The sequence below is a fragment of the Protopterus annectens genome, chromosome 5.part0 (assembly GCF_019279795.1).
Source record: "Protopterus annectens isolate FY-2018-M chromosome 5.part0, PAN1.0, whole genome shotgun sequence".
Lineage (NCBI taxonomy): Eukaryota > Metazoa > Chordata > Ceratodontiformes > Protopteridae > Protopterus > Protopterus annectens.
Genome location: NC_056735.1, coordinates 1,718,949,825 through 1,718,974,085, shown reverse-complemented (window position 1 = coordinate 1,718,974,085; position 24,261 = coordinate 1,718,949,825). Strand labels below are relative to the sequence as shown.

General features: G+C 44.6%; 1 protein-coding gene across 1 annotated transcript in view; it reads right to left on the bottom strand.

Annotated features, from left to right (window-relative positions):
- The window catches only part of GTF2E1 (general transcription factor IIE subunit 1), a 789,416-nt gene that overhangs the window by 394,285 nt on the left and 370,870 nt on the right, over positions 1–24,261 (bottom strand). The gene's annotated exons all lie outside the window — the stretch shown is intronic.

Here is a 24,261-nt window from a genome sequence, read left to right as displayed (position 1 = left end):
AGTCATTGTGGTTTCTGAGGCAAGGTCCAAGCTGGGTATTGAGACAAGTTCCTTAGGATTGGGTACCAGTATTGGCAGGGCCAGTCCGGGGCAATTAATATCTCTGGCTTCTCTTGTCTGACTTTTATGAGGACCTTGGGTAGAAGAGGCAGAAGAGGAAAGGCGTAAACTGATAGGTTTTTCCAACTGAAGGATAGGGTGTCCACTTTCCATGCTTGTCTGTGATAAGTCCTTGTGCAGAATCTTTGCAGTTGATAATTTTGAGGAGAGGCAAATAGATCTATGTATGGGCTCCCCCATTTCTCTGCTATCATGCTGAAGACTTGTGGAGTTAGTTTCCACTCGTGAGGATCCATAATGATTCTGCTTAAATCGTCTGCCAGAGTGTTTTGTTTTCCTGGCAGGAATTGAGCTTGAAGATTTATTTGGTAGGTCAAAGCTGTGTCCCACAGTGCCATTGCTAATCTGCAAAGGGGGTATGAGTGTGTGCCCCCTTGCTTGTTTATATACCACATGACTGTGGTGTTGTCAGTCTTTATCAGTAGTTGTCCTGGATGAAGTAAGTCCTTGAAGGCTGTTGGGGCATTTTGAACAGCTAGCATCTCTTTCTGGTTGATATGTAGATGCATTTGATTTGGTGCCCATATGCCCTGAATGCATCTTCCTGCCATGTGGGCCCCCCAGGCATAATCTGATGCGTCTGTCATTAAGGTTTAGCTAGCAGGGGGTAGAGTGAAGGGCCGTCCCCTGTTTTGGTGACAGGCCTTTGCCCACCATAGAAACTCCTGTTGCAGGCAGGGGATGAGAGGAATCATTGTTTCCAGACTGTGTGAATGTTGACTCCATAAACTTTTTAGGTACCACTGAAGTTTCCTCATATGCAGTCTTGCATATGGAATTAGTAGACTGCAGGAAGCCATGAAGCCCAAAGCCTGCAGAATTTGTCTTGCTTTTGTTGCCATCAGTTTGAAGTAAGTAGCCAGTTGCCTTTGTTTGTCTGGCGTGAGGTAAGCCATCTGGGCAGTTGCATTCAAGCTTGCACCCAGGAATGTTACCTTTTGAGAAGGTACCAGTTGTGATTTTTTTTTCGTTTATTGTGTACCCTAGGCATGATAGAAGCCTTTTCACAAACGCCAGGTGTCGTAGAAGAGTGTCTTTGTTCTCTGCTTGAATGAGACAGTCGTCCAAGTAAGGATATATTTGAATACTTCTTTGTCTGCAAAATGCAATTACTGGTGCCAGGCACTTTGTAAAGACCCTGGGCGCAGTAGATAAGCCAAAGGGCAGTGCAGAGAACTGGTAATGCATTAAGCCAGCCTTGAATCTGAGGTATCTTCTGCACAACTGTCTGATTGGGACATGCAGGTATACCTCTTTTAGGTCTATAGTCACCAGCCAAGCATTCTTGCCCAGCATGGGCAGAAGCTGTTGCAAAGTGAGCATTTTGAATTTTGGAATGTCCAGGTATGTGTTCAAAATCGATAAATCCAGTATTGGCCGCCAGGCCTTATCCTTCCTGGGTACCAAGAACAGTGATGAGTAAAAACCTTGTCCTTTTTCCTGTTCTGGTACTGTCTGAATGGCCCCCATATCCATGAGGGACGTAACCTGTTTCTGTGCCTCTGCCCATTGTTTTTTTGGCAGATCTAGCCAACCATTTGTCATTGGCAGAGTGTGGAAATGGAATCTGTATCCCTGTGATACGATGTTTAGTACCCACTTGTCCTGGGTTATTAACTGCCAATTTTGAGCAAAAAGTGCTAATTTCCCCCTATGGGTGCTGCCAAAAGATAAGTGCTTAGTGTAGGCAGAGGGAAGTCATTGAGATTGCTTTCTGTAGGTTTGCGCTTTATCTCCTCCAGATTTGGAGGTGGATGCGCCCCATTGCTTTGACCTGTATGAGTCTTGAGCCTGGTACCTGGAGCCCTTAGGGCGTCTGGATTTGCCCCTTTGAGCTCCGTCTGACACAGGAAAGGACCAATTTTTTGTAGGCCAGTGTCTACTGAATCTAGGTGGCTGCACTTGTAAGAAATCTTTAACAGTTTGCATAGACTTAGCTTTGTCTTCCATTTTCTTTACAACCTATTCTGCCTTAATACTAAACAGAGAATCATGCTGTAAAGGTGCATCTAGCAATTTAGCTTTAACATGATCAGGCAAATTTTGTTCCTTTAACCAGGCATGCCTTCTAATCACAGATCCAGTAACTGCGGCTCTGCAGGAGTCCTCTAAAGAATCAAAACCACATTGCAAAGTATGCTTTCCAACTTGTTCAGCTGCACGCAATAAATCCCGACATTCCTTCTGTACATTCTGGAATCAACATCATTTTCTGTTTCAGCAATCCCATAACATGTTGTTGGTATTTAAGCATATGAAATTGACAGTTTAAGGCCCTGATTGCCAAGGTTGCAGATGTATAAACCTTTTTTCCCCATCTGTCCAGTGCCCTTGAATCTCTGTCGGAGGGGGTAGGGTTTTTTGCTGTTGAGGCCTTAACTCCCTTTGGACCCTTTGAAATAGTTTCAGGATCAGCAGCAGGGTTTCTAAACAAAAATTTATGAGAGTCAGGGACCCTGTAATACCTGTCAGGCTTACTGGGAGTTGGAGGTTAAGGAGTCAGGGGTCAGGCTTGACTCTGAAAACACATCATCCACAATGTCTAAAACAGGGGGAATGGCTAAAGGCTTGTGCTGAGGAAGAAGGAAATCCCTGAACCTCTTTTTTGATTCAGAGAAGTCTTGACTCTCCCAGTGAAAATGCTCCCTCAAAGTATGCAAGGTTTTTCCAAATTAATAATCCTCAGGAGGAGATGCAGATGGAATAGACTCCTCAGCATCAGAATCCTCATAGGGAGGTAAAGATAATTCCTGATCAGAAGAGGAATCAGAAGAAACAGAAGCTTCTTGCCTAGGCCTCTTATCTGGAGGGGGATGGGTACCCCTGATCAAGGTAATAAGGTCCTCAGCCATTTTGATCATCTGTTTTTTTAGGCATAGAGGCCTGTGCACGTGGCTCAGGAGTCGTTTTTTAGTTTTAGAAGATGTCTTTGCCTTTGGTTTTGCAGCTTTTGTCAGTTTGATATAAAAATGTTGAGGTCTGAATACACCCTCAGAAGCCGGTGCCTGCTCAGCGGCTCCGGACCCATCAGAGGGAGATACATCCGTCGGTCCAATATCTTGAGTATCTTGCGGCATGCCGGACTTCACATGGGTGTCGGTAGAGGCCTGCGACTAAAGGTAGCGGGTATCAGGGGCTGCGAAAGCACCTCACTGAGTACCGGAGAACGGCTTAGGAGAAGCTTCGTCATCGGTTTTGGATCTCGACTGCATTTCTCTTTTTCTTTGCGTTTTTTTTATGTACTCTGGTAGTCAGATTGCCATCGGACGACATTTCTGGGTAGTTAAATCTGTTTCCAAAATACTTGGATGCAAAAATATACCGACGCTTAATAGTGCGTTGGTTAAATCTAGCACAAAATCCACAGCCAGGCACGTTGTGATCAGGGCCTATGCAAGGAATACAGTATAAATGGAAATCCTTATGAGGTATTTGCTTCCCACAAGTAATACAATTATTAACTTTTTCTGACATCGGTAAAAAGTAAGAAAAAAGTTTCTCCAACGGGGTACTTAGCTTTAGTGAAGACTTCAGTTCTGAAACTCAAACTCGAATATTTCAGTAGTCGGCCAACCGGCCACTTGCGAAATGCTTCTGCTTCAGGCTCCGCAGCAAGAAAGACTGGAGAAAATGGCGTCGGCTGCATGTTTTATACTCCTGACAACCTGACATCATGGAAGAGAAGACAGCAACCGACGCAGGACCCAAGACTTTGGAATTCAGGCTGACTGAAGGCAACCTGCCAACAGATTACCCTAATGTAATGACTGCAACAGTGAAACACGAAGAACATCAGAAACTCTCAGGGAGGCTTCAGAGCCATAAGGGCATTAAACAGGCCTTGAGCGAAGTTTTTCCATTCACTCTGAGGATCTTTAGGGGCAGGAGAAATAAGCTTGTTTTTTGATTATTTTTTAAGGGGACAGCCAGCTTTATAGATTTTAGGAGGCTCTGACCCTTGATGACATTCAATTAGTGTAGTCGGTATCACTTCCCTCACCAAAATCTGAGGAATACCCCTAGGCCCTTCGGAAATTATCAGCTGCAGTCCCCCTCTGTATATCTGAAGTGGACATTTACAAGGCCACCATACCTGAAGCCAGATCCATGCCGGCCTCCGAAGTGATACTAGCAGAGGAATCAGACATAGAAACCGGGTGGGTCCTCCGGGCTTTCACTAGCCTCAAGAAAGACAATCAGTGGAGGTGACACAACAGAAGAATCAGACTGAGCTTTCTTGGTTTTCCTCAGAGACGGCTGACCCTCGGGCCAGGAAGATCCTTCCATGGTGTCTTTAGCCAACAGCTTAAGGCACTGGTTTTCTAACAAAATAGCTAAGGAGGACAGCTGATGAAACTGTCTTAGGGATAAAGTAAAAAAAAAACAGATAAGATAACAAAAACCCCAACTGAAAGTGGCTTGGTAACCAGCAGACAAACGAGCATTTAGACCAAAGATGGCATTCGGACTGGCTGCAAAGAAGTTCTGAGGATGGTACATCCAGATGTCACCTTTATGCCCTATGCTGTTCGTGGGGAGCATATGTGTGAAGTATGGTCTACCAATTACAGCCTAAAGGTTTTAGTATACTTGCTGGACATTGGGGTGCACTAGACCGGAGAACTCCCTATTGTAAAGGATATTGCAACAGTGATATGGAAGAACATCAACTAAATCTGAAGAACTAAATTTTGCTCACAACATAAATAAGATATATTGGAGAGACACATATGTATCTCAGAGAATTGCCTTTCTCTGGAACTGCCTCCCCATTCATGTGAAACAAAGTCCCTCCTTAACTCTATTTAAGCGTAACTTGGACCACTGGATGGGAAAGAGAAAATTCACCCCTGGTCTGGCACCCATATCACTGATGGACAGAGGCAGTCAGTACATCATGTTGTAACCAACAATCACCCCTATATAAATGTCTAAAACATATAACTTATGTAACACATTTGGGTTGCACGGCTAGGCTTCTAAAGGCCCTAGTGGTAGTTTCCTAGTATACATCTATGAACCAATGACCGACCTGTTCAATACAGGATAAACAAAGTCACAAATTTCCTTACATCAAGTAAATGCTGAAGTATTTCAATCCCTTCATCCTCAGCATTCTTGTCAGTTATGGTGGTGAGACAGTTTTTAGTATAACATTCATTTATTTTCTAATTCTCACTTCATCCTATTCAGCTTCGTGGGGGAACTAGAGCTTTTTACAGCAAGCAGCAGGCATAAAGATGAGAACCAGTCTTACACCGGTTGCCTTCCTATCTATCACAGGACACAAGCACACAGACAGACAGACACAAACACATACAGCATGCATATATACAAGTAACTTACAGGATCACCAATTACTCTAACAGCACACCTATGGGGTATGGGAGGATCCATAACACCCAACAACATTTACTCAGAGAGAGGACAGATGTGCGCATCCTGCACAGAAGGCACCCCGGTGAAGAAATGAACTGGAGAACCAAATGCTGTGAGGCAGCACTGTTGACTACTGCAACACTGTGCTGTCCAAGTTTAAACCTCCTGATAATTCAATGCTGTACAGGCTGGGGAAGCAGCGAAACATGAAACAAAGACACATGTGAATATATCCTCCTCCCCACTGCAGGAAAAATGAATCCATGCTCGTTACAACTGCTTTATGACAAGTGCAAGAAATGTGAAAGGAAGAAGCATTTTCAAAGTGGCAAAGATGGCAATCTCTAAGCACTCCGAACAGTCAAGTAGAGCTATTGTACAAGAGTGAATCTGAATGCCCAGAGTATATTATTTATTTATTTATTTTACATTTGTTGACTGGGATAGTCTGACTGGATACATGTGCATTTTCAGCGGAGCCCCGGGGAGAAAAACTCCACACACAAACTTTGATATATACAGCACATTATGACAAACAGTGAGAGACATAAGACATGAGAATAAGTAACTGTAGTTTCACATATTTACACTATACATGGCAGGTCATAAGTATAACACATTCCTTCTTTAAGTCATTTAGCCTACACTATCCAATTGAGTTAGAGTCTTTGGGACACGGTTGAGCTGAAGTCTTAGGGACAGTGAGAAGATGCTAGTCAGGTTTAGCGCAAGGACAGTACAGGATGTGTGAACACCAAGCATGCCTTCTAGAAAACATTCTTCCTCTGAAAAGTGATCCAGTGTAGTGCACATCGATCAAGCCAAGCACGGTGTTTGCCCCAAAGAGCCTCCTTTTTATTTTTTATTTATTTTTTTATTTTACATTTGTTGACCAGGCTAGTCTAGCTGGATATATGTCCATTTTCAGTAGAGGCCTGGGGAGAAAAGCTCCAATGGTTATGATAAGTTTAAACAAAGATAGGCAATACAATACAAACAGAGAAAGAAGTTGTGATTACACTAAGTACACAAATACAATCTGAGAAAAAAATATAATGAACAGAATATCTTAAAGGTTTTTTTTTTTTTGCTATAGTTATACAGTATGCGAGGGATATCATATATGTATAAAGTTGTTATATCAGGTAGACCTTACAAGGGTAAGGGAGCAGAGGTAGTAAGAATTAAGGAAGAAGAATAGACTGTGAGGAAGTGGAAGAGTTAAGCTGGGTTGGTGCAGGAGCAAAGCCAGTGTTTGTTGAGATGAATTTTCAACTGTCTTTTAAAAAGTGGGAGAGAGGATAAAGATGTGATATCAGAGGGTAGATTGTTCCACATTTTTCCAACAGAGTTGGAAAAGAGACTGTCACCTGCAGAGTTAGAGGGTTTGGTTATATTAATCAGTAGTTTGTTGGAAGAGCGTAGATGTTTCAGGTTGCTGTATGTTGAAATGAGGTTAGAGAGTATAGGCATTTTAGTTGGATGGTATAAGATCTTGTGAGCTATTAAGGACTGTTGAAGAATGAGTTGGTTCGGAAGTTCAAGCCAACCTAGTTGTTTTAAGTTCAGACAATGGTGAGTTCTAAATGGGGATCCTGAAGCAAATCTAGCAATGTTATAGTAAGATGTTGCCAGTTTCTTGAGGTTGTTTTTGGAGAGATTAGTGTAGATGGGGGAAGCATACAGAAGAGTAGAGATAAGGTGAGATCTGGCTAAGGTGGTCCTTGCTTCAGGTAAGGGCTTGATTCTGTAAAGGGATCCGATTTTTTTATTAACTAATTTAATAGTGTTGTTGATGTGGGAGTCAAAGCTGAGATTATTGTCAATAGTTATTCCTAATAGTTTAGTAGCTGAGTCTGGAGAAATAAGGGTGTTGTCAGTGGAAGTAAGAGTTAAATTGAGTGGGGCAGTTTTACGGGAAGGTGAGAATAATAGCAGTTTGGTTTTCTTGGCGTTAAGGAGTAGGCAACGGTCGCAGAACCATTGTTCAACAGTGGTAAAAGCTTTTTGGGTGAGTGACTGGAGTTCATTTAGTGAATTAGCAGTGCAGATTATAGTAGAATCGTCTGCATATTGTATGCAGGTTGAGTTTGGGACAGCTGATTGGAGGTCATTAATAAAGATAGAAAATAGAAGGGGGCCTAAGATAGAGCCTTGAGGTACACCTAAAGAAAAAGGAAGGAGATTAGACAATACATTTTTCCAGATAACTGCTTGTTTTCTAGGTAAGATGTAAACCAAGTTAAGGACAGAGAATCAAGTGAGAGAGATTTTAGTATGTGTAGAAGAAGTTTATGGTTAACCATGTCGAATGCTTTAGATAAGTCAATGAAGACTGCTAATGGTAGGTAATTATTGTTGCGGTTATAGTTGATTGAGTTGGCAAAGAAGAGTAGTGCAGTGGTAGTGCTGTGGGAGGGTCTGAAACCATGCTGACAGTTAGCAAGTAGGTTGTGATGTAGAAGGTGGTTAAGAAGTTGCTTGTGGATACATTTTTCCATGATTTTAGCTATAGGTGATAGAAGTGCTATGGGATGAAAGTTAAAGAGGTCATTAGACTTACCTCTTTGTGTAGAGGGATGATATGAGATATCTTCCAGATAGAGGGGAAAATTCCTTCATTTATGGATCTATTTATCAGTATAGAAATGGGATAGGAAATAGCCTTGGCTCCTATTTGTAAGAATTCAGCAGGACGTTTGTCTGCAGAGGGGGTGGTAGGTCTAAGTTTTTTGAGCAGTGATAAGATGAAGGAGGTTGATACAGGTTGGAAATGAAAGGAAGGAGATGAATCTAAAGCAGGTAAGAGTAGCTTAGAGGGGTCAGGAGTTAGGTGACTAGCAAGAGTTTGGATAGCATTAGTGAAGAATGAATTGAAGTCATTGGCTATTTGTGTGGGATTATCTGGGTTAGAGTTTTGAGGGTTAGGTGTGATAGACTGGCCTGGGGATAGGAGATTGTTAATACTGGCCGAGAACTTTTTAGGTTCCTTTTTGGAGGTTTGTTGTAATTGAAGGTAGTAGTTCTTTTTGTCTGTCAGGATGGCTTTTTTTGTACTGTTTCTAAGCTCACTGAAGTTTTGGTGGTCAGTTGGATTCTTAGTGGAATGCCATTTAGCCCAAGATTTGTTTCTTAGATTGATTTTCTGCCTAGTGTTGTTGGTTAGCCAGGGAGCTGGTTTAGCTTTGGTTCCAATAGTTCGATTAGGGGCATGGTGATCCAGGATAGATAGGAAAGTGGAATTGAAGTATTCTACTGCTTCATTAAGTGGGAGAAATTTTAGTATGAACAGAGGTTATGACTCTGTTGTTCAACTGCCAAATAATATAGACTAGTTGATCTGATCATAAGTATTGCTCAATAAAGATAGGCATTGTTCAACTGCCAAATAATACAGACTAGTTGATCTGATCATAAGTTGTTGTTTTATCTTTCGGCTTTAGGGGTCGCCACAGCAGAACTCCGGACCGCTAATGATTGGCAGTAGAGTTTTACGTGCTGGCTTGCCAGGCCTAATGCACAACCTTCAACGAAGGAATGCCCGTTCACGCATGTTGCCACACAGAAGACGCTCTGAGAATCGAACGATCTGATCATAAGTATTGCTCAATAAAGATAGGCTACCAGAACATGAAAAGCACACCATAACATTCATTTCTACAGACCTGATGTGCAGATACTACTATGACATAATGTAGCAGCCTTGTAATTTGAATTTCTCCATGGGGGCATCATAATCCTTCAGTGAAGCATCTGCCATTTAGAGCTGCTTCAAACAGAGGAAGAACTAACAAGCTCCACTTAGATAGTCTAGTTCACTAGATGAGGAAATGCTAGCAAGGACTTAGCACTAGAAGGACACCCCATGGTTCATGGCGAATCTCCAGGCACTGAACACAGAATCCACTGGACAACCAACTTAATAAGACTAGTTATAAGGGACTGTGAAATGCATGCTACTGTTACTTTCGGCTTGCTGACAGATGACAAAAAATTAAGAAATAGGACAGAGCCAATGACAAGTCTAAGGTTATGGAGAGCTTGGAAAAGAACCTGCAACAGTCAATCATCCAAATAAAGGAATATCAGTTGTTCAAGTTACAAAGATAAAGTCAGCTCAGCTAGATATGTCATGAAGACTATCTAGGCTAGCAAAAGCCCAAAGAGAAGCATTTCAGAAGCAGATAAAATCCATGGCAAGCAATACGAACATCATGAGTTTCTGAAGGACGTTTACATGCCAAGAAGTTATTCAACATATCTGCATAACACATGCAAAAATACTGGGATAATGCAGAATAACTGACTTGTAACAGTGACTGTTCTGGACTTCACATTGTCTGAAAGCACTCATCCCCATAATCAGTCTGACTTTTATGTTTTCCTTCAGGACATGAGACAGTGACAAACAAAACCCCAGGTGAACCACTATTAAAGATATTTGGCAAAGTACTCCTTCCAGGACAAAATATGAGCTGCAGCCTACAGTTTAGTTGGCCTTTTTTGAACACTCCTTTGACGATGTCCAAAGACAAAGTACAGTTGTGTACACTTACCATAACTGTAGATGTTCGAGTGTATTCACTGTTGCAGTCATCACACTTGCAGGTAGCCCTCAGTCGGCCCGAATATCAGAGACTTAGTATTTTTGCATCAGTTGGTGTCACTCCAGGACTGAGGTTAGGGGTATAAAAACAGGCAGCCGACACCATTACATCAGTTTTTCTTGCCCCAAATGTCAGGAGCCCCCCCCAGTAGGGAGCTAAGCTATGGTGGGAAAAGCACCACCAGTAAAAAGTAAATATCAATACCAATACCCCTGTAAGGGGAGAGTAATATACACAGAGAGGAGAGAGAGAAGGGGGCTGGAGGGAGGGAAACCAGGACTGCAACAGTGAATACACTCGAACATCTGCATTTATGGTAAATGTACACAACTGTACTATGTTCTTCGTGTTTCACTGTTGCAGTCATCACACTTGGGTTGATTCCCAAAGCTGAAGAAAGGGTGGAAGCAGTCAAGAAGAGTTTGGGCTGGCTAGTATGCCCTGCAGGACTGCTGTTGCAAACCCCGCCCTGGATTTGGAAAACACAGGCAGGTGGTAATGCTTGGTGAATATGTGTACAGAAAGTACAGTTTTGTACCTACCATAAATGTAGATGTTCGAGTGTAAACACTGCTGCAGTCATTACACTTGGGTTATCCTGCCGTCAGGCGGTTTCCCAGTCGGCCTGAGTTCCAAAGTCTTGGTCCGGCGTCGGTTGCTGTTGCCTCCTCCCTGACGTCAGTGCGACAGGGGTATACAAGATGCAGCCGACGCCATTTTCTTCAGTTTTTCTTGCCCCAGATGTCAGGTGCCCCTAAATAGGTAGACAATTCGAATTGCTAGTAAAATACACAAAAGAAAAGCAAAGCAAACAACCATTTTTAGTTACCAGCAAATACTCCCCATAGGTAATAAAGGGTAGACGACCTAGGTAAGTACCAGAAAGTAAGAGGGGAAGGAGGAAGGGTAACCTGGACTGCAGCAGTGTTTACACTCGAATATCTACATTTATGGTAGGTAGAAAACTGTACTATGCTCATCGTGTTACACTGCTGCAGTCATTACACTTGGGTGGAATCCCAAAGCTGAGGTAGGGAGACCGGATCTATAAGGCATTAGGGGTGGCTATAAGGCCCTGCAGTACAGCAGTGGCGAAGCCAGCTCTGGATTTGGAGTATAAAGGCAAATGGTAATGTTTGGTGAAGGTATGCACAGAACTCCATGTTGCTGCTTCCAAAATATCCTTGGTAGGTACTCCTCTGAGGTAGGCAGTTGAAGTGGCAGTTGCCCTGGTGGAGTGAGATCTAATGCTGCTAGGTACAGGTTTCCCATGGTGGGTATAGCAGAAACGTATACAGTGTCCTATCCATTTTGAAATAGTCTGCTTTGAAATGGCTTTTCCCTGTGCTCCTGCAGCGTATGCTACCAATAATTGCTCAGATTTTCTGAAAGCTTTGGTTTTGCCCAAGTAGAAGCATAACTGTCTGTGAATGTCCAAAGAATGTAGTAGTCTCTCCCCTTTGTTCTGTGGTTTTGGATAAAAAGTTGGCAAGTGAATAGTTTGGTTTAGAGCCGCACTTGATACCACCTTTGGCATAAATGTAGGGTTAGTTCTTAAAGACACCCTGTCCTGGTGGAAGATGAGGAAAGGTTCCACTGCCATTAGTGCCTGTAATTCTGAAACTCTTTGTGCTGATGTTATTGCCAGTAGCAATGCAGTTTTCCAAGAGATGTATTTTAATTCTGCTGTGTTAGCTGGCTCAAAAGGAGGTAGTTAATTTTTCCAAAACAAAGTTGAGGTCCCAAGTTGGTGTAGGTGCTCTATGGGGCGGTCTTATGTTTTTAGCCCCTCTGAGGTACTGTTTGTGCAAAGGATTAGAAAAAATTGGTGGATCCGTGTTGTAATGTGCAGAAATAGCTGAGGCGTGGATCTTGATGGATGAAAAGGAGAGGCCCTTGTCCAGCATCTCAGTTAAGTATTGAAGTATCTGAGGAATGTTTGGGACAAGAGGGTCAAGGCTGTGCGCTTGGTTCCAGGCACAGAATCTCTTCCATTTATCCCAGTATGCTTTCCTGGTGCTAGGCCTTCTGGCCTCCAGAATGACATCCATAACAGCTTTGGAGAGAGGTATTGCTTGCTTGACTAAGGAATTTTCCATGCAGCTAGATTTAAGGTCTTTAGCTGGCTGTGAAGTATCTGATTGTTGTGCTGTATCAGCAATTGTGGGATTTGAGGCAAAATCCAGGGTGGTTCTTGTGCTAAGTTCTTTGAGATTGGGTACCAGTGCTGGCGCGGCCAGTCTGGTGCAATCAGGATCATCTTTGGCTCTTCCTGCCTGACTTTTAGAAGTACCTTTGGAAGGAGAGGTAAAGGAGGGAAAGCGTATACTTGTAGTTTTTTCCAGCTGAATGAGAGGGCATCCACTTTCCATGCTTGTGGATGGTAGCTCCTTGTGCAGAATTTCTGTAATTGGTAGTTCATTGGGGAAGCAAACAGATCTATGTCCGGGCTCCACCATTTTTGTGTTATCATTCTGAATATTTGTGGGTTCAATTCCCATTCATGGGGGTCCATGATGTTTCTGCTTAGGTCGTCTGCCAGTGTGTTTTTCTCTCCTGGCAGGAACTGTGCTTGCAGATGAACTTGGTAGTTTAGAGCTGTGTTCCACAAGGTCATCGCTTGTCTGCAGAGGGGCTAGGAGTGTGTGCCCCCTTGCTTGTTTATGTACCACATAACTGTGGTGTTGTCTGTCTTTAGTAGTAGTTGTCCTGGATGCAGCAGGTCCTTGAAAGCTATAATAGCATTTTGCACAGCTAGCATCTCTTTTTGATTGATGTGGAGATGTCTTTGCTCCGTGGGCCACTCACCCTGGATACATTTTCCTGCCATGTGTGCTCCCCAGGCGTAATCCGATGCATCTGTTGTCAGTGTTTGACTGGCTGTGGGTTGAGTGAAAGGCTGTCCCTTGTTGAGGTGACAAGCTTGTGCCCACCATCGAAACTCCTGTTGTGGGCAAGGAATTAGTGGTATAACTGTTTCCAAACTTTGACAGTGTTGAGACCATACACTCTTTAGGTACCATTGTAGTTTCCTCATATGCAGTCTGGCATATGGAATTAGTAGTATGCAAGATGCCATGTAGCCCAAGGCCTGCAGAATTTTTCTTGCAGGGAGTTGGGTCTTTGTTGCCATTAAATGAAAATATTGAATCAGTTTTCCTTGCTTGTCTGGCGCGAGATAAGCCATCTGGACCGTTGTGTTCAAGCTGGCACCCAGGAATATTATCTGTTGTGAGGGCACTAGTTTTGATTTCTTTTCATTTACTGTGTACCCCAGGCAACTTAATAACTTTCTTACGTACGTTAGATGCTTTAGTGGAATGTCCTTGCTCTCTGCTTGAATCAGGCAGTCGTCCAGATATGGGTAAATTTGAATTCCTTTTTGCCTGCAAAATGCAATTACTGGTGCCAGGCACTTTGTGAAGACCCTGGGCACAGTAGATAAGCCAAAGGGCAGTGCACAGAATTGATAGTGCATTGAACCAGCTAGAAATCTGAGGTATCTTCTGCAGTTTTGTCTGATAGGGACATGCAGGTATACCTCTTTGAGGTCCAAAGTCACAAGCCAAGCTTTCTTGCCCAGCATGGGAAGAAGCTGCTGTAGTGTCAACATCTTGAATTTCGGAACATCCAGGTAACTGTTTAGTGAAGAAACGTCCAGAATGGGTCTCCAGGCTTTGTCCTTTCTGGGAACCAGAAAGAGTCTTGAGTAAAATCCTTGTCCTTTTTCCGGTGGTGGTACCTTCTGAATAGCTCTCATGTCCATGAGTGCTGTAATTTGTTTTTGAGCCTCTGCCCATTGATTTGGTGGCAGATTTGGCATTCTTTTTAACCTTGGCAGAGTGTGAAAGTGGAACCTGTGACCTTGAGATATAATGTTGAGAACCCATTTGTCTTTGGTGATGCAATGCCAGTTGTGATAGAAAAGTGCCAGTTTTCCTCCTAAGGGGGCTGCCAAGAGAGAGCTGTTTGGCAGCTGCAGTGGAAAGTCATTGAGGCTGTTTTTTATAAGATCGAGGCCTGTCTTCCCCTTCTTTCTGGCCTGGTGTACCCCATTGTCAAGGCCTGAAAGGGCCTTGTGCCTGACCTCTACCTCTTGGACATCTGTAGCTGCCCCTTTGAGGTCTATCTGTGACTGGAAAGGACCAATTCTTTGTTGGCCAATTTCTGCTAAAACAAGGAGGCTGAACCTGTAAGAAATCTTTCACCGTTTGCATAGATTTTGCTTTATCCTCCATCTTATTTAATACCTCCTCTGCCTTAACTCCAAACAGCACATCCCGCTGTAAAGGTGCATCCAATAATTTGACCTTAACATGATCTGGTAACGTATGTTCATTTAACCAAGCATGGCTTCTAATGACAGAGCCTAAAACTGCTGCTCTACAGGAGGCCTCTAAGGAATCAAACCCACAATGCAAAGTATGTTTTTCCACTTGTTCAGCTGCATGCAATAAATCCTGCATTTCTTTAAAATTAGGAGGATCTGAATCTGGAAGCATCTTTTGTTTCAACTGAGACAGTTTCAACTGAGACATCAAAAATTGCTGATATTTTAGCATGTGAAACTGGCAATTCAAGGCTCTCATTGCTAAAGTTGCAGATGTATATACCTTCTTTCCCCATCTCTCTAATGCTCTGGAATCTCTGTCAGAGGGAACTGGGTTTTTTGCTGATGAGGCCTTAATCCCTCTGGGTCCCTGAGAAATAGTTTCAGGGTCAGCAACAGGGCTTTTGTACAGAAATCTGTGAGAGTCAGGGACTCTGTAATATCTATCAGGTTTAACTGGGGCTGGGGGTAAGGAGTCAGGGTTTAAACTGGATTCAGTGTACACATCATCCACAACATCTAAAACTGGCGGGATAGCAAGGGGTCTGTGTTAAGGCAATAAAAGGAAGTCTCTGAGCCTTTTCTTGGATTCTGAGTAATCCTGGCTTCCCAATGGAAATGTTCCCTCATGGTATGTAAGGTCTCCCCAAAGGAGTAATCCTCAGGCGGAGAGGCTGATGGAATAGATTCCTCAGCATCAGAATCCTCATAAGGGGGTAAAGAATATCCTAGGTCCGAGGAAGAGTCTGAGGAAATGGACATCTGGTCGGAAGAATCATAGTCTGCATCCTGTCTGGGGCTTTTTATCAGGAGGGGGATAGGACCCCCTGATCAGGGTGATTAGGACCTTGGCCATTTTTAGCATTTGTTTCTTAGGCATGGAAGCCTCTCCTGGAGAGAGTTGCTGTTTCTTTGCTTTTAAGGGGGGCTTAGGCTTAGCAGGGGGTTTAATGGTTAACTGGGTAGGTCTGAAAACACTCTCTGTAGCTGTGGATTGCTTAGCTACTTCGGTTCGCTCTGTAGGGTTAGGATCGGAAAGCTGAAAACATAGTGCGTCCGAAGGCCCAGCCAGCTCCACATGGGAGTCGGAGGTGGTCTGTGGTTCTGTAGAAGCGGTCGTCAGGGGCTGCGTAGGCACCTCGCTGAAAACCGGCGACCGGCCTAGAAGAGGCCTCATCGCCAGTTTTGGGCCTTGGATGCCTGTCTGAGTTTTTCATGCATTGCGGTCGTCGGAAGTTCAGACGGCATTGTGTAATTGAATTTTCTGTCAAAAAGTACAGTTTTGTACCTACCATAAATGTAGATGTTCGAGTGCTAATACAGCTGCAGTCATAACAGATGGGTTCTCCTGCCGTCAGGCGGGTCCTCGGTCGGCCAAATTCAAATGTCTAAGTCCGGTGTCGGTTGTCGTCGCTTCTTCCCTGATGTCAGTGCGACAGGGGTATAAAGGAACCAGCCAACGCCATTTTCTTCAGTTTTTCTTGCCCCAGATGTCAGGTGCCCCCAGAAGGAAGGTAATACATAAATTTGTGTAATCATGCAGTGCAATATAATCAAAATACAGTAGTTGCAAGCAAATACATCATAAATGAATACCCCAATCAGGTTGTATGAGGATGTGTTAGCCTATAGGCCTGTCCCAAGAGGGGAAGGAGGGAGGGAAACCTGGACTGCAGCTGTATTAGCACTCGAACATCTACATTTATGGTAGGTACAAAACTGTACTATGTTCATCGTGCATACAGCTGCAGTCATAACAGATGGGTAGAATCCCAAAGCTAAGAAAGGGGTGGTAGGCACTAGGTGGAATTAGGAGGAGCCAAAATGCCCTGCAAGACTGCAGTGGCAAAGCCTGCTCTAGATTTTGAGTATAATGGTAGGTCGTAGTGCTTGGAGAAGGTATGCACAAAACTCCAAGTGGCTGCTTCCAAAATATCCTTGGTAGGGACTCCTCTGAGGAATGCTGCAGAGGTGGCTGTGGCACTGGTGGAATGAGTCCTAATGCCTGTAGGAACAGTTTTGCCATGAAAGGAATAGCAAAAGCGTATGCAGTGGGGCTATCCATTTTGAGATTGTCTGTCTGGAAATTGGCTTCCCTTGAGCTCCTACCGCATAGGCCACAAAGAGCTGTTCTGATTTTCTGAAAGGCTTTGTTCTGTCCAAATAATAACGCAGTTGTCTGTGGATATCCAAGGAATGTAGTAATCTCTCTCCTTTGTTTTGAGGATTAGGATAAAAAGTAGGTAAATGTATGGCCTGATTTAAAGCTACCCTGGATACCACTTCAGGCATAAAGGACGGGTTGGTTCGTAAGGAAACTCTGTCCTGATGGAAGATGATAAAAGGTTGGACGGCCATGAGAGCCTGTAGTTCTGAAACTCTACGAGCTGAGGGGATAGCCAGAAGGAAAGCTGTTTTCCAGGACAAATATTGCAAATCTGATGAGGCAGCTGGGCTCAAAGGGAGGCAAGGTCAGTTTTTCCAGTATGAAATTAAGATCCCAAGCAGGTATTGGTTGTTTTCTTGGAGGTCTTAAATTCTTAGCCCCTCTGAGGAACTGCCTTAGGAGACGGTGAGAGAATAAAGGTGGATCAGTGTTGTATTCTGCAGAAATGGCTGATGCATGGATTTTGATGGAGGAGAAAGAAAGTCCACTGCTTAGCAGTTCAGCCAAATATTGTAGTATTTGAGGTAAATTCAGTTTTACAGGATCCTGGCCCTTTTTCTCATTCCAGACACAAAAACGTTTCCATTTTGCGGAGTAAGCTTTTCTAGTTGATGGCCTTCTGGCCTCCAAAATGACATCCTGCACCTCCTTGGAGAGTAGGGCCTGTTGTGATGCTAAGGAATCTTCCATGTGGCTAGATTGAGTGTTTTTAGCTGGCTGTGAAGAGTTTTGAAACTGTGCTGAGTCAGAAGAAGAGGCATTAGAGGCAGGGTCCATGGTGGGGAATGCGTCAGGCTCCTCAGGAGTGGGTACCAGTGTTGCCTTGGCCAGTCCGGAGCAATGAGGATCATCTTTGATCTGTCTGCTTTGGCCTTTAATAGAACTTTGGGCAGAAGAGGAGGGAAGGCATAAACTGTCATTGATGTCCAACTGAAGGAAAGAGCGTCCACTCTCCAGGCCTTTGGATGGAAGATCATTGAGCAGAATTTTGACAATTGATGATTCTTGTGGGAGGCAAAGAGATCTACGTCTGGCCTTCCCCATTCTTGTATTATTTCTGTAAAAACTTTTGGATGCAATTTCCATTCGTGTGGATCTGTCATATTCCTGCTTAGGTCGTCTGCCAGCGTGTTTTCCTTGCCTGGCAAGTACTGTGCTTGTAGTTCCATCTGTAAGGCCATGGCCATGTTCCAAAGTGACATGGCCAGTCTGCATAGGGGATAAGAATGGGTTCCTCCCTGTTTGTTTATGTACCACATAACTGTGGTGTTGTCCATTCTTATCAATAGTTGACCTGGTTGTAGAAGGTCCTTGAAAGCTATAATAGCATTTATTACTGCTAGCATTTCTTTTTGATTGATATGAAGGTGCTTTTCTTTTTGGGACCATTTGCCCTGAATGCACCGGTCTGTCATGTGCACCCCCCCAGGCGTAGTCCGAGGCGTCTGTTGTGATGATTTGATTTGCTTGAGGCTTGCTGAATGGAAGACCTGTGTTTGTTTGACATGCTTGAGCCCCCCCACAGAAATTCCTTTTGCAGACATGGAATTAGTGGTATTATTGTTTCCAAACTGTGGCTGTGTTGAGACCATATGTTTTTCAGGTACCATTGTAGTTTTCTCATATGCAGCTTTGCACATGGGATTAGTAAGATGCAAGATGCCATGAATCCCAGAGCCTGCAGTATTTTCCTTGCAGTCAGCCTGGTGTAATTTGCCAGTGTTCTGAAGTACTGAATTAGTTGCCCCTGCTTCTCTGGCGTGAGGTAGGCCATCTGGGTGTTTGTGTCCAAATTGGCACCCAGGAAAATTATCTTCCGAGAGGGTATTAGCCTTGATTTCTCTTTGTTGACTGTGTATCCCAGAGAGTTTAATAACATTATTACATAAGCCAGATGTTTCAGAAGAATGTGCTTGCTGTCCGCTTGGATCAGGCAGTCGTCCAAATAAAGGTATATTTGTATCCCTTGAAGTCTGCAGTAGGCAATTACTGATGCCAGGCATTTCGTGAATACTCTCGGTGCAGTAGATAAGCCAAAGGGCAATGCAGAGAATTGATAATGGGTTGAACCTGCAAGAAATCTGAGGTACCTTCTGCAATTTTGTCTGATTGGGACATGCAGGTATGCCTCCTTGAGGTCCAATGTTACCAGCCAAGACTCCTTGCCCAGCATGGGAAGAAGTTGCTGTAGAGTGAGCATCTTGAATTTTGGTACGAGTAGAAATGTGTTTAGGATGGATAGATCCAAAATAGGTCTCCAATCTTTTCCTTTCCTTGGCTCCAGAAATAGCCTGGAATAAAAACCTTGACCTTGTTCGTGTGTAGGTACCTCTTGAATAGCTTTTATGTTTATGAGATCTGAAATTTGCCTTTGTGCCTCTGCCCTTTGATTGTGTGGCAGGTTTGGCATGCCTCTCATTTTTGGAAGGGTATGAAAATGGAATTTGTAGCCTCTGTTTATAATGTCCAGGATCCATTTGTCCTTTGTGACAACATGCCAATTTTTTGAAAATAATGCCAGCTTTCCTCCTAAGGGGGCTGCCATTTGAGACCTGGTTGGCATGCAAAGGGGAAAGTCATTGGGTTTGCTTTCTGAAAGATTGCGAGTTGTCCTCACCACCTCTTTGTGTAGGAGCTTGCCATTGTCTGCCTCTATACGATCCTTGTGATTGTCCTCTGCCCCTCGGCCTGTATCTGCCTCTTTGGGGTCTGTCTGTGGCAGGAAAGGACCAGTTTTTGGAAGGCCAATTTCTACTAAAACGTGGGGGTTGAACCTGCAGAAATTCTTTCACAGTTTGCATTGATTTAGCCTTTTCCTCCATTTTCCGTAATACTTCCTCAGCATTAGCACCAAATAGTACATCCTTTTGAAGAGGGGCGACTAGTAATTTAGCTTTGACATGATCAGGCAAGGCTTGTTCCTTGAGCCAGGCATGTCTACGTATGACTGAGCCTGTAACAGCAGCTCTACATGAGGCCTCTAGAGCATCAAAACCACATTGTAAGGTATGCTTACCCACTTGTTCTGCACTATGCATCAAATCCTGCAACTCCTTCAAGTCTGGTTGTTCAGGTTGTGACATTTTACTTTTCAATTGTGATAACAAAAACTGTTGGTATTTTAGCATATGAAACTGACAGTTTAAGGCCCTCATGGACAAGGTAGCTGAGGTATATACCTTTTTTCCCCACCTTTCTAAGGATCTGGAATCTCTCGAAGGCAATGGATTTTTGGCAATGGAGGCCTTAACTCCCTTGGGCCCCTGTGAGATGGTTTCTAGGTCAGCAGCATGGCTTTTGTATAGAAATTGGTGTGAGTCAGGAACCCTGTAGTACCTGTCAGGCTTAACTGGAGCTGGAGGTAGAGAGTCCGGTTAAGGCAGGCCTCGAGTAAACATCATCTAGGATGTCCAAGACAGGAGGTATAGCCAGAGGCCTGTGCTGGGGTAACAAAAGAAATTCCTGAGCCTTTTCTTGGAATCTGAATAATCCTGGCCTTCCCAGTGGAAGTGTTCCCTTAAGGTATGCAACGCTTCCCCAAATGAGTAATCCTCAGGGGATACAGAAGGAATAGACTCCTCCGCATCAGAGTCTTCAAAAGGGGAGTAAGACTGTTCCTGATCATCAGAGTGTTCTGAAATAATGCAGCCCTGATCAGAGGAGGGGGAATCTTCCTCCACTCTGGGCCTTTTGTCCGGAGGGGCTGAGAACCTCTGATTAGAGTAATTAAATCCTCAGCCATTTTAAGCATCTGTTTCTTAGGCATGGGGCCTGGAGATGGGCCCTGTGTAGCTGGTCTCTTAGAGTGCATGGTTGCATTAGACTTGGTGAAAGCCTTGATGGAGAAAGAAGAGGAAGGTCTGAAGACACCTTGAGTGGAGGTGGACCTGTCCACATTCTGTGTTTCAACGCCAAGAGTGGCTTCGGTATATGTAGTCGGGTGTGGGCGAGGAGCCTGCGACCTGGCACAGGAGACACCGCCAAAGATGTGTCGCCGGTAATCAGGGGCTGCGAGGCGCCGCTGAGAACCGGACCACGGAAGTCGGCTTTGGCGTGGTGTCGGTAGAGGCCGCGGACCTCGAGTGTCGGTCCTTGTCTTTGCGTTTTTTAGACAAAATCGGAGTCGGAGTATCCGACGACATAGTATAGTTAAATGCTTTCCCAAAATAATGCTGGGCGAACTCCGCCCGACGCTTAAAAGTGCGTTTGTTGAATGTAGCACAAAAGTGACAGACCGAGACGTCGTGGTCTGGGCCTAAACAAGGAATACAGAGGGAATGGAAATCCTTATGCGGTATTTGCTTCCCACAAGAAATACAATTAACTATGTCTGACATCGATCTGAGGCAAGAAAAGTTTCCCCAACGGGGTACTTAGCTTTTAAGTAGACTTCGGTTTCCAAATTTTCGTAATCTCAGGAGCTGGCCGACCGGCACTTGCGAACTGCTTCTGCTTTGGGCACCGTGCGGCAAGAAAGACTGAAGAAAATGGTGTCGGCTGGTTCCTTTATACCCCTGTCGCACTGACGTCAGGGAAGAAGCGACGACAACCGACGCCGGACCTAGACTTTGGAATTCGGCCGACCGAGGACCCGCCTGACGGCAGGAGAACCCATCTGTTATGACTGCAGCTGTATGCACGATGAACATCAATGTTGGGCAAAATCAAACTGACGTTTAATAGTGCACTTGTTAAACCTAGCACCAAACCGACAACCAGTGACGTCGTGGTCAGGGCATAGGCATGGAATACAATAGGAGTGGAAATCCTTATGAGGTATTTGCTTCCCACAAGAAATACAGTTATTAATTTTTACTGACATCGGTCTGAGACAAGAAAAAGTTTCCCCAATTGGGTACTTAGCTTTTTTAGAAGACTTCGGTTCTGGATTCGGAATGAAAATCTCAGGTGTAGGCCGACTGGCACTTGCGAACTGCTTCTGCTTCGGGCACCGCGCGGCAAGAAAGACTGAAGAAAATGGCGTCGGCTGCATCTTATATACCCCTGTCGCACTGATGTCAGGGAGGAGGCGACAGCAACTGACGCCAGACCAAGACTTTGGAACTCAGGCTGACTGGGGAACCGCCTGACGGCAGGATAACTCAAGTGTAATGACTGCAGCAGTGTAACACGATGAACATCTCCAGGTAGCAGCTTCCAGAAAGTCCCTGGTAGGGACTCCCCTGAGGAACACTGTAGAGGTAGACGTTGCCCTAGTGGAATGTGTTCTGACCCCCTGAAGGGTAGGTTTCCCATGGTGTTTGCAGCAGAAATGGATACAATGTGCTAGCCTTTTGGAAATTGTCTGTTTTGAAATGGTCTTGCCTTCTGCCCCTGGTGCAAAACTGAGTAGTAACTGGTCATGTTTCCTGAAAGGATTAGTCCTATCCAGGTAGAATCTGAGCTGTCTGTGCACGTCCAAGGAGTGCAGGATCATTTCCTCTTTATTTTGAGGATTAGGAAAGAATGTTGGCAAATGGAGAGATTGATTGAGAGCCACACACGACACTACTTTAGGCATAAAGGAAGGATTAGTCTTGAGGGAGATCCTGTCAGCATGAAAAACAATGAAGGGTTCCACAGCCATGAGTGTTTGTAGCTCAGACACTCTGATGGCCAGAAGCAAGGTTGTTTTCCAAGAGAGGAATTTTAAATCTGTTAACTCTGTTGACACTGCAGGCTCAAATGGGGGTAAGTATGAGATTTTCTAGTACAAAGTTAAGGTCCCAAGCAGGGGTGGGTGCTCTCCTTGGTGGCCTTAAGTTGTCTGACACTCTCAGGAATGGTTTGATGAGAGGGTGAGAAAAAAGAGGTGGCTCAGTGTTGTATGAGCCGAGATGGCAGAGGCAGGGATTTTAATGGAGGAGAAGGACAGACCTCTGTGGAGTAGATCTGCTAGGTAATCCAGGATTAGAGGTAGGTAGGGCAGTACTGTGTCCTCTCCTTTAAATTGAATCCAGGAGCAATACCTTTTCCACTTGTCCGCATAAGATTTCCTTGTACTGGGTCTTCTGGCTTCCAGAATGACATCCAGCACCTGCTTGCTTAGGCTGGTCACTGGGGGAGAATTCAAGGAATAGGACAGGCTGCAAGATTCAAGGTTTGCTGTTGCAGATGCAAGATCTTTCTGCCCTGTTGATTGAGGAGGGTCAGGCTCTGGGGTAGGTGCCAGGGTGGCACCAGTGACAAGCTGCGCAGTAATGGGTACCAGTGTTGGCATGGCCAGTCTGGGGCAATCAGGATAGTTCTTGGTCTGTCCTGTCTTATCTTGAGCAATATTCGTGAGAGAAGGGGCAGAGGGGGAAATGCATAGATCTTGAGGTTTACCCACTGGAAGGATATGGCATCCACTTTCCAAGCCCTGCTGTGAGGTGTCCTGGTGCAGAACTTGCTGAGCTGATGATTGCAGGGGGAGGCAAAAAGGTCCACCTCTGGAGTCCCCCATTTCTGAGTCAGAAGGCTGAAGGTGCTGGGCTCTAATTGCCACTCATGTGGGTCTAGGAGATTTCTGTTTAAGTTGTCTGCCAGTGAGTTTTGTTTGCCTGGCAGGAACTGAGCTTGTAGATGGACCTGCATGTCCAAGGCAGTGTTCCACAGGGCCATGGCTAGCCTGCAGAGTGGGTAAGAATGGGTTCCCCCCCCTGCTTGTTGATGTACCACATAACTGTGGTCTTGTCTGTTTTTATTACCAGGGGTCCTGGTGAGAGTAGGGATCTGAAAGCTGTTAGAGCGTGCTGGACAGCTAGCATCTCTTTTTGGTTGATGTGCAGATGAATCTGACTTGGGCTCCAGTGGCCCTGTATGCACTTGTCATCTAGGTGTGCCCCCCAGGCATAGTCTGATGCGTCTGTGGTTAGGGTCTGGGCGACGCGGCGTGGAGCTGAGTAAAGCGAAGTCCTTTGTTGTGGTTGCATGTTGCTGCCTACCAAAGAAACTTTGTCCTTAGACAAGGTATGATAGGAACGGCAGTTTCCAGGTCCTGAGAATGTTGGCACCAAAGACTTTTTAAGTACTATTGAAGTTTCCTTGTATGTAGCCTGGTATATGGAATTAGTAGAATGCAAGAAGCCATGAACCCTTGGGCTTGCAGGATTTTCCTTGCGGACAGCTGGGTTCTGGTGGCCATTTGAGTGAAGTAGCCTGTCAGACAGGCTTGTTTTTCTGGATTAAGGAATGCCATCTGGGATGCTGTGTCTAAGCTTGCTCCCAGGAATACAATCTTTTGACTGGGGACTAGTTTTGGTTTCTTTTCGTTGACAGTGTACCCCAGGGAGGTTAGAAGGTTCTTTATAAATGTCAGGTGCTGCAACAGCATTTCCTGACTGTCTGACTGAATCAGGCAGTTGTCCAAGTACGAGTAAATTTGAATTTTTCTGTCTGCAGTAGGCAAATGGCTGGAGCCAGGCATTTTGTGAATACTCTGGGAGCAGTGGATAAGCCAAAGGGAAGTGCAGAGAACTGATAGTGCATAAATCCTGCCCTGAAGCATAGGTATTTCTTGCACGAGTCCCTGATAGGGATGTGTAGATAGGCTTCTTTTAGGTCTAGGGTGGCTAACCAGGCATCTTTGGCCAGCATAAGAAGCAGCTGCTGAAGGGTGAGCATTCTGAATTTTGGTAACACCAGGAAGGCAGAATGGAGAGATCTAGGACTGGGTG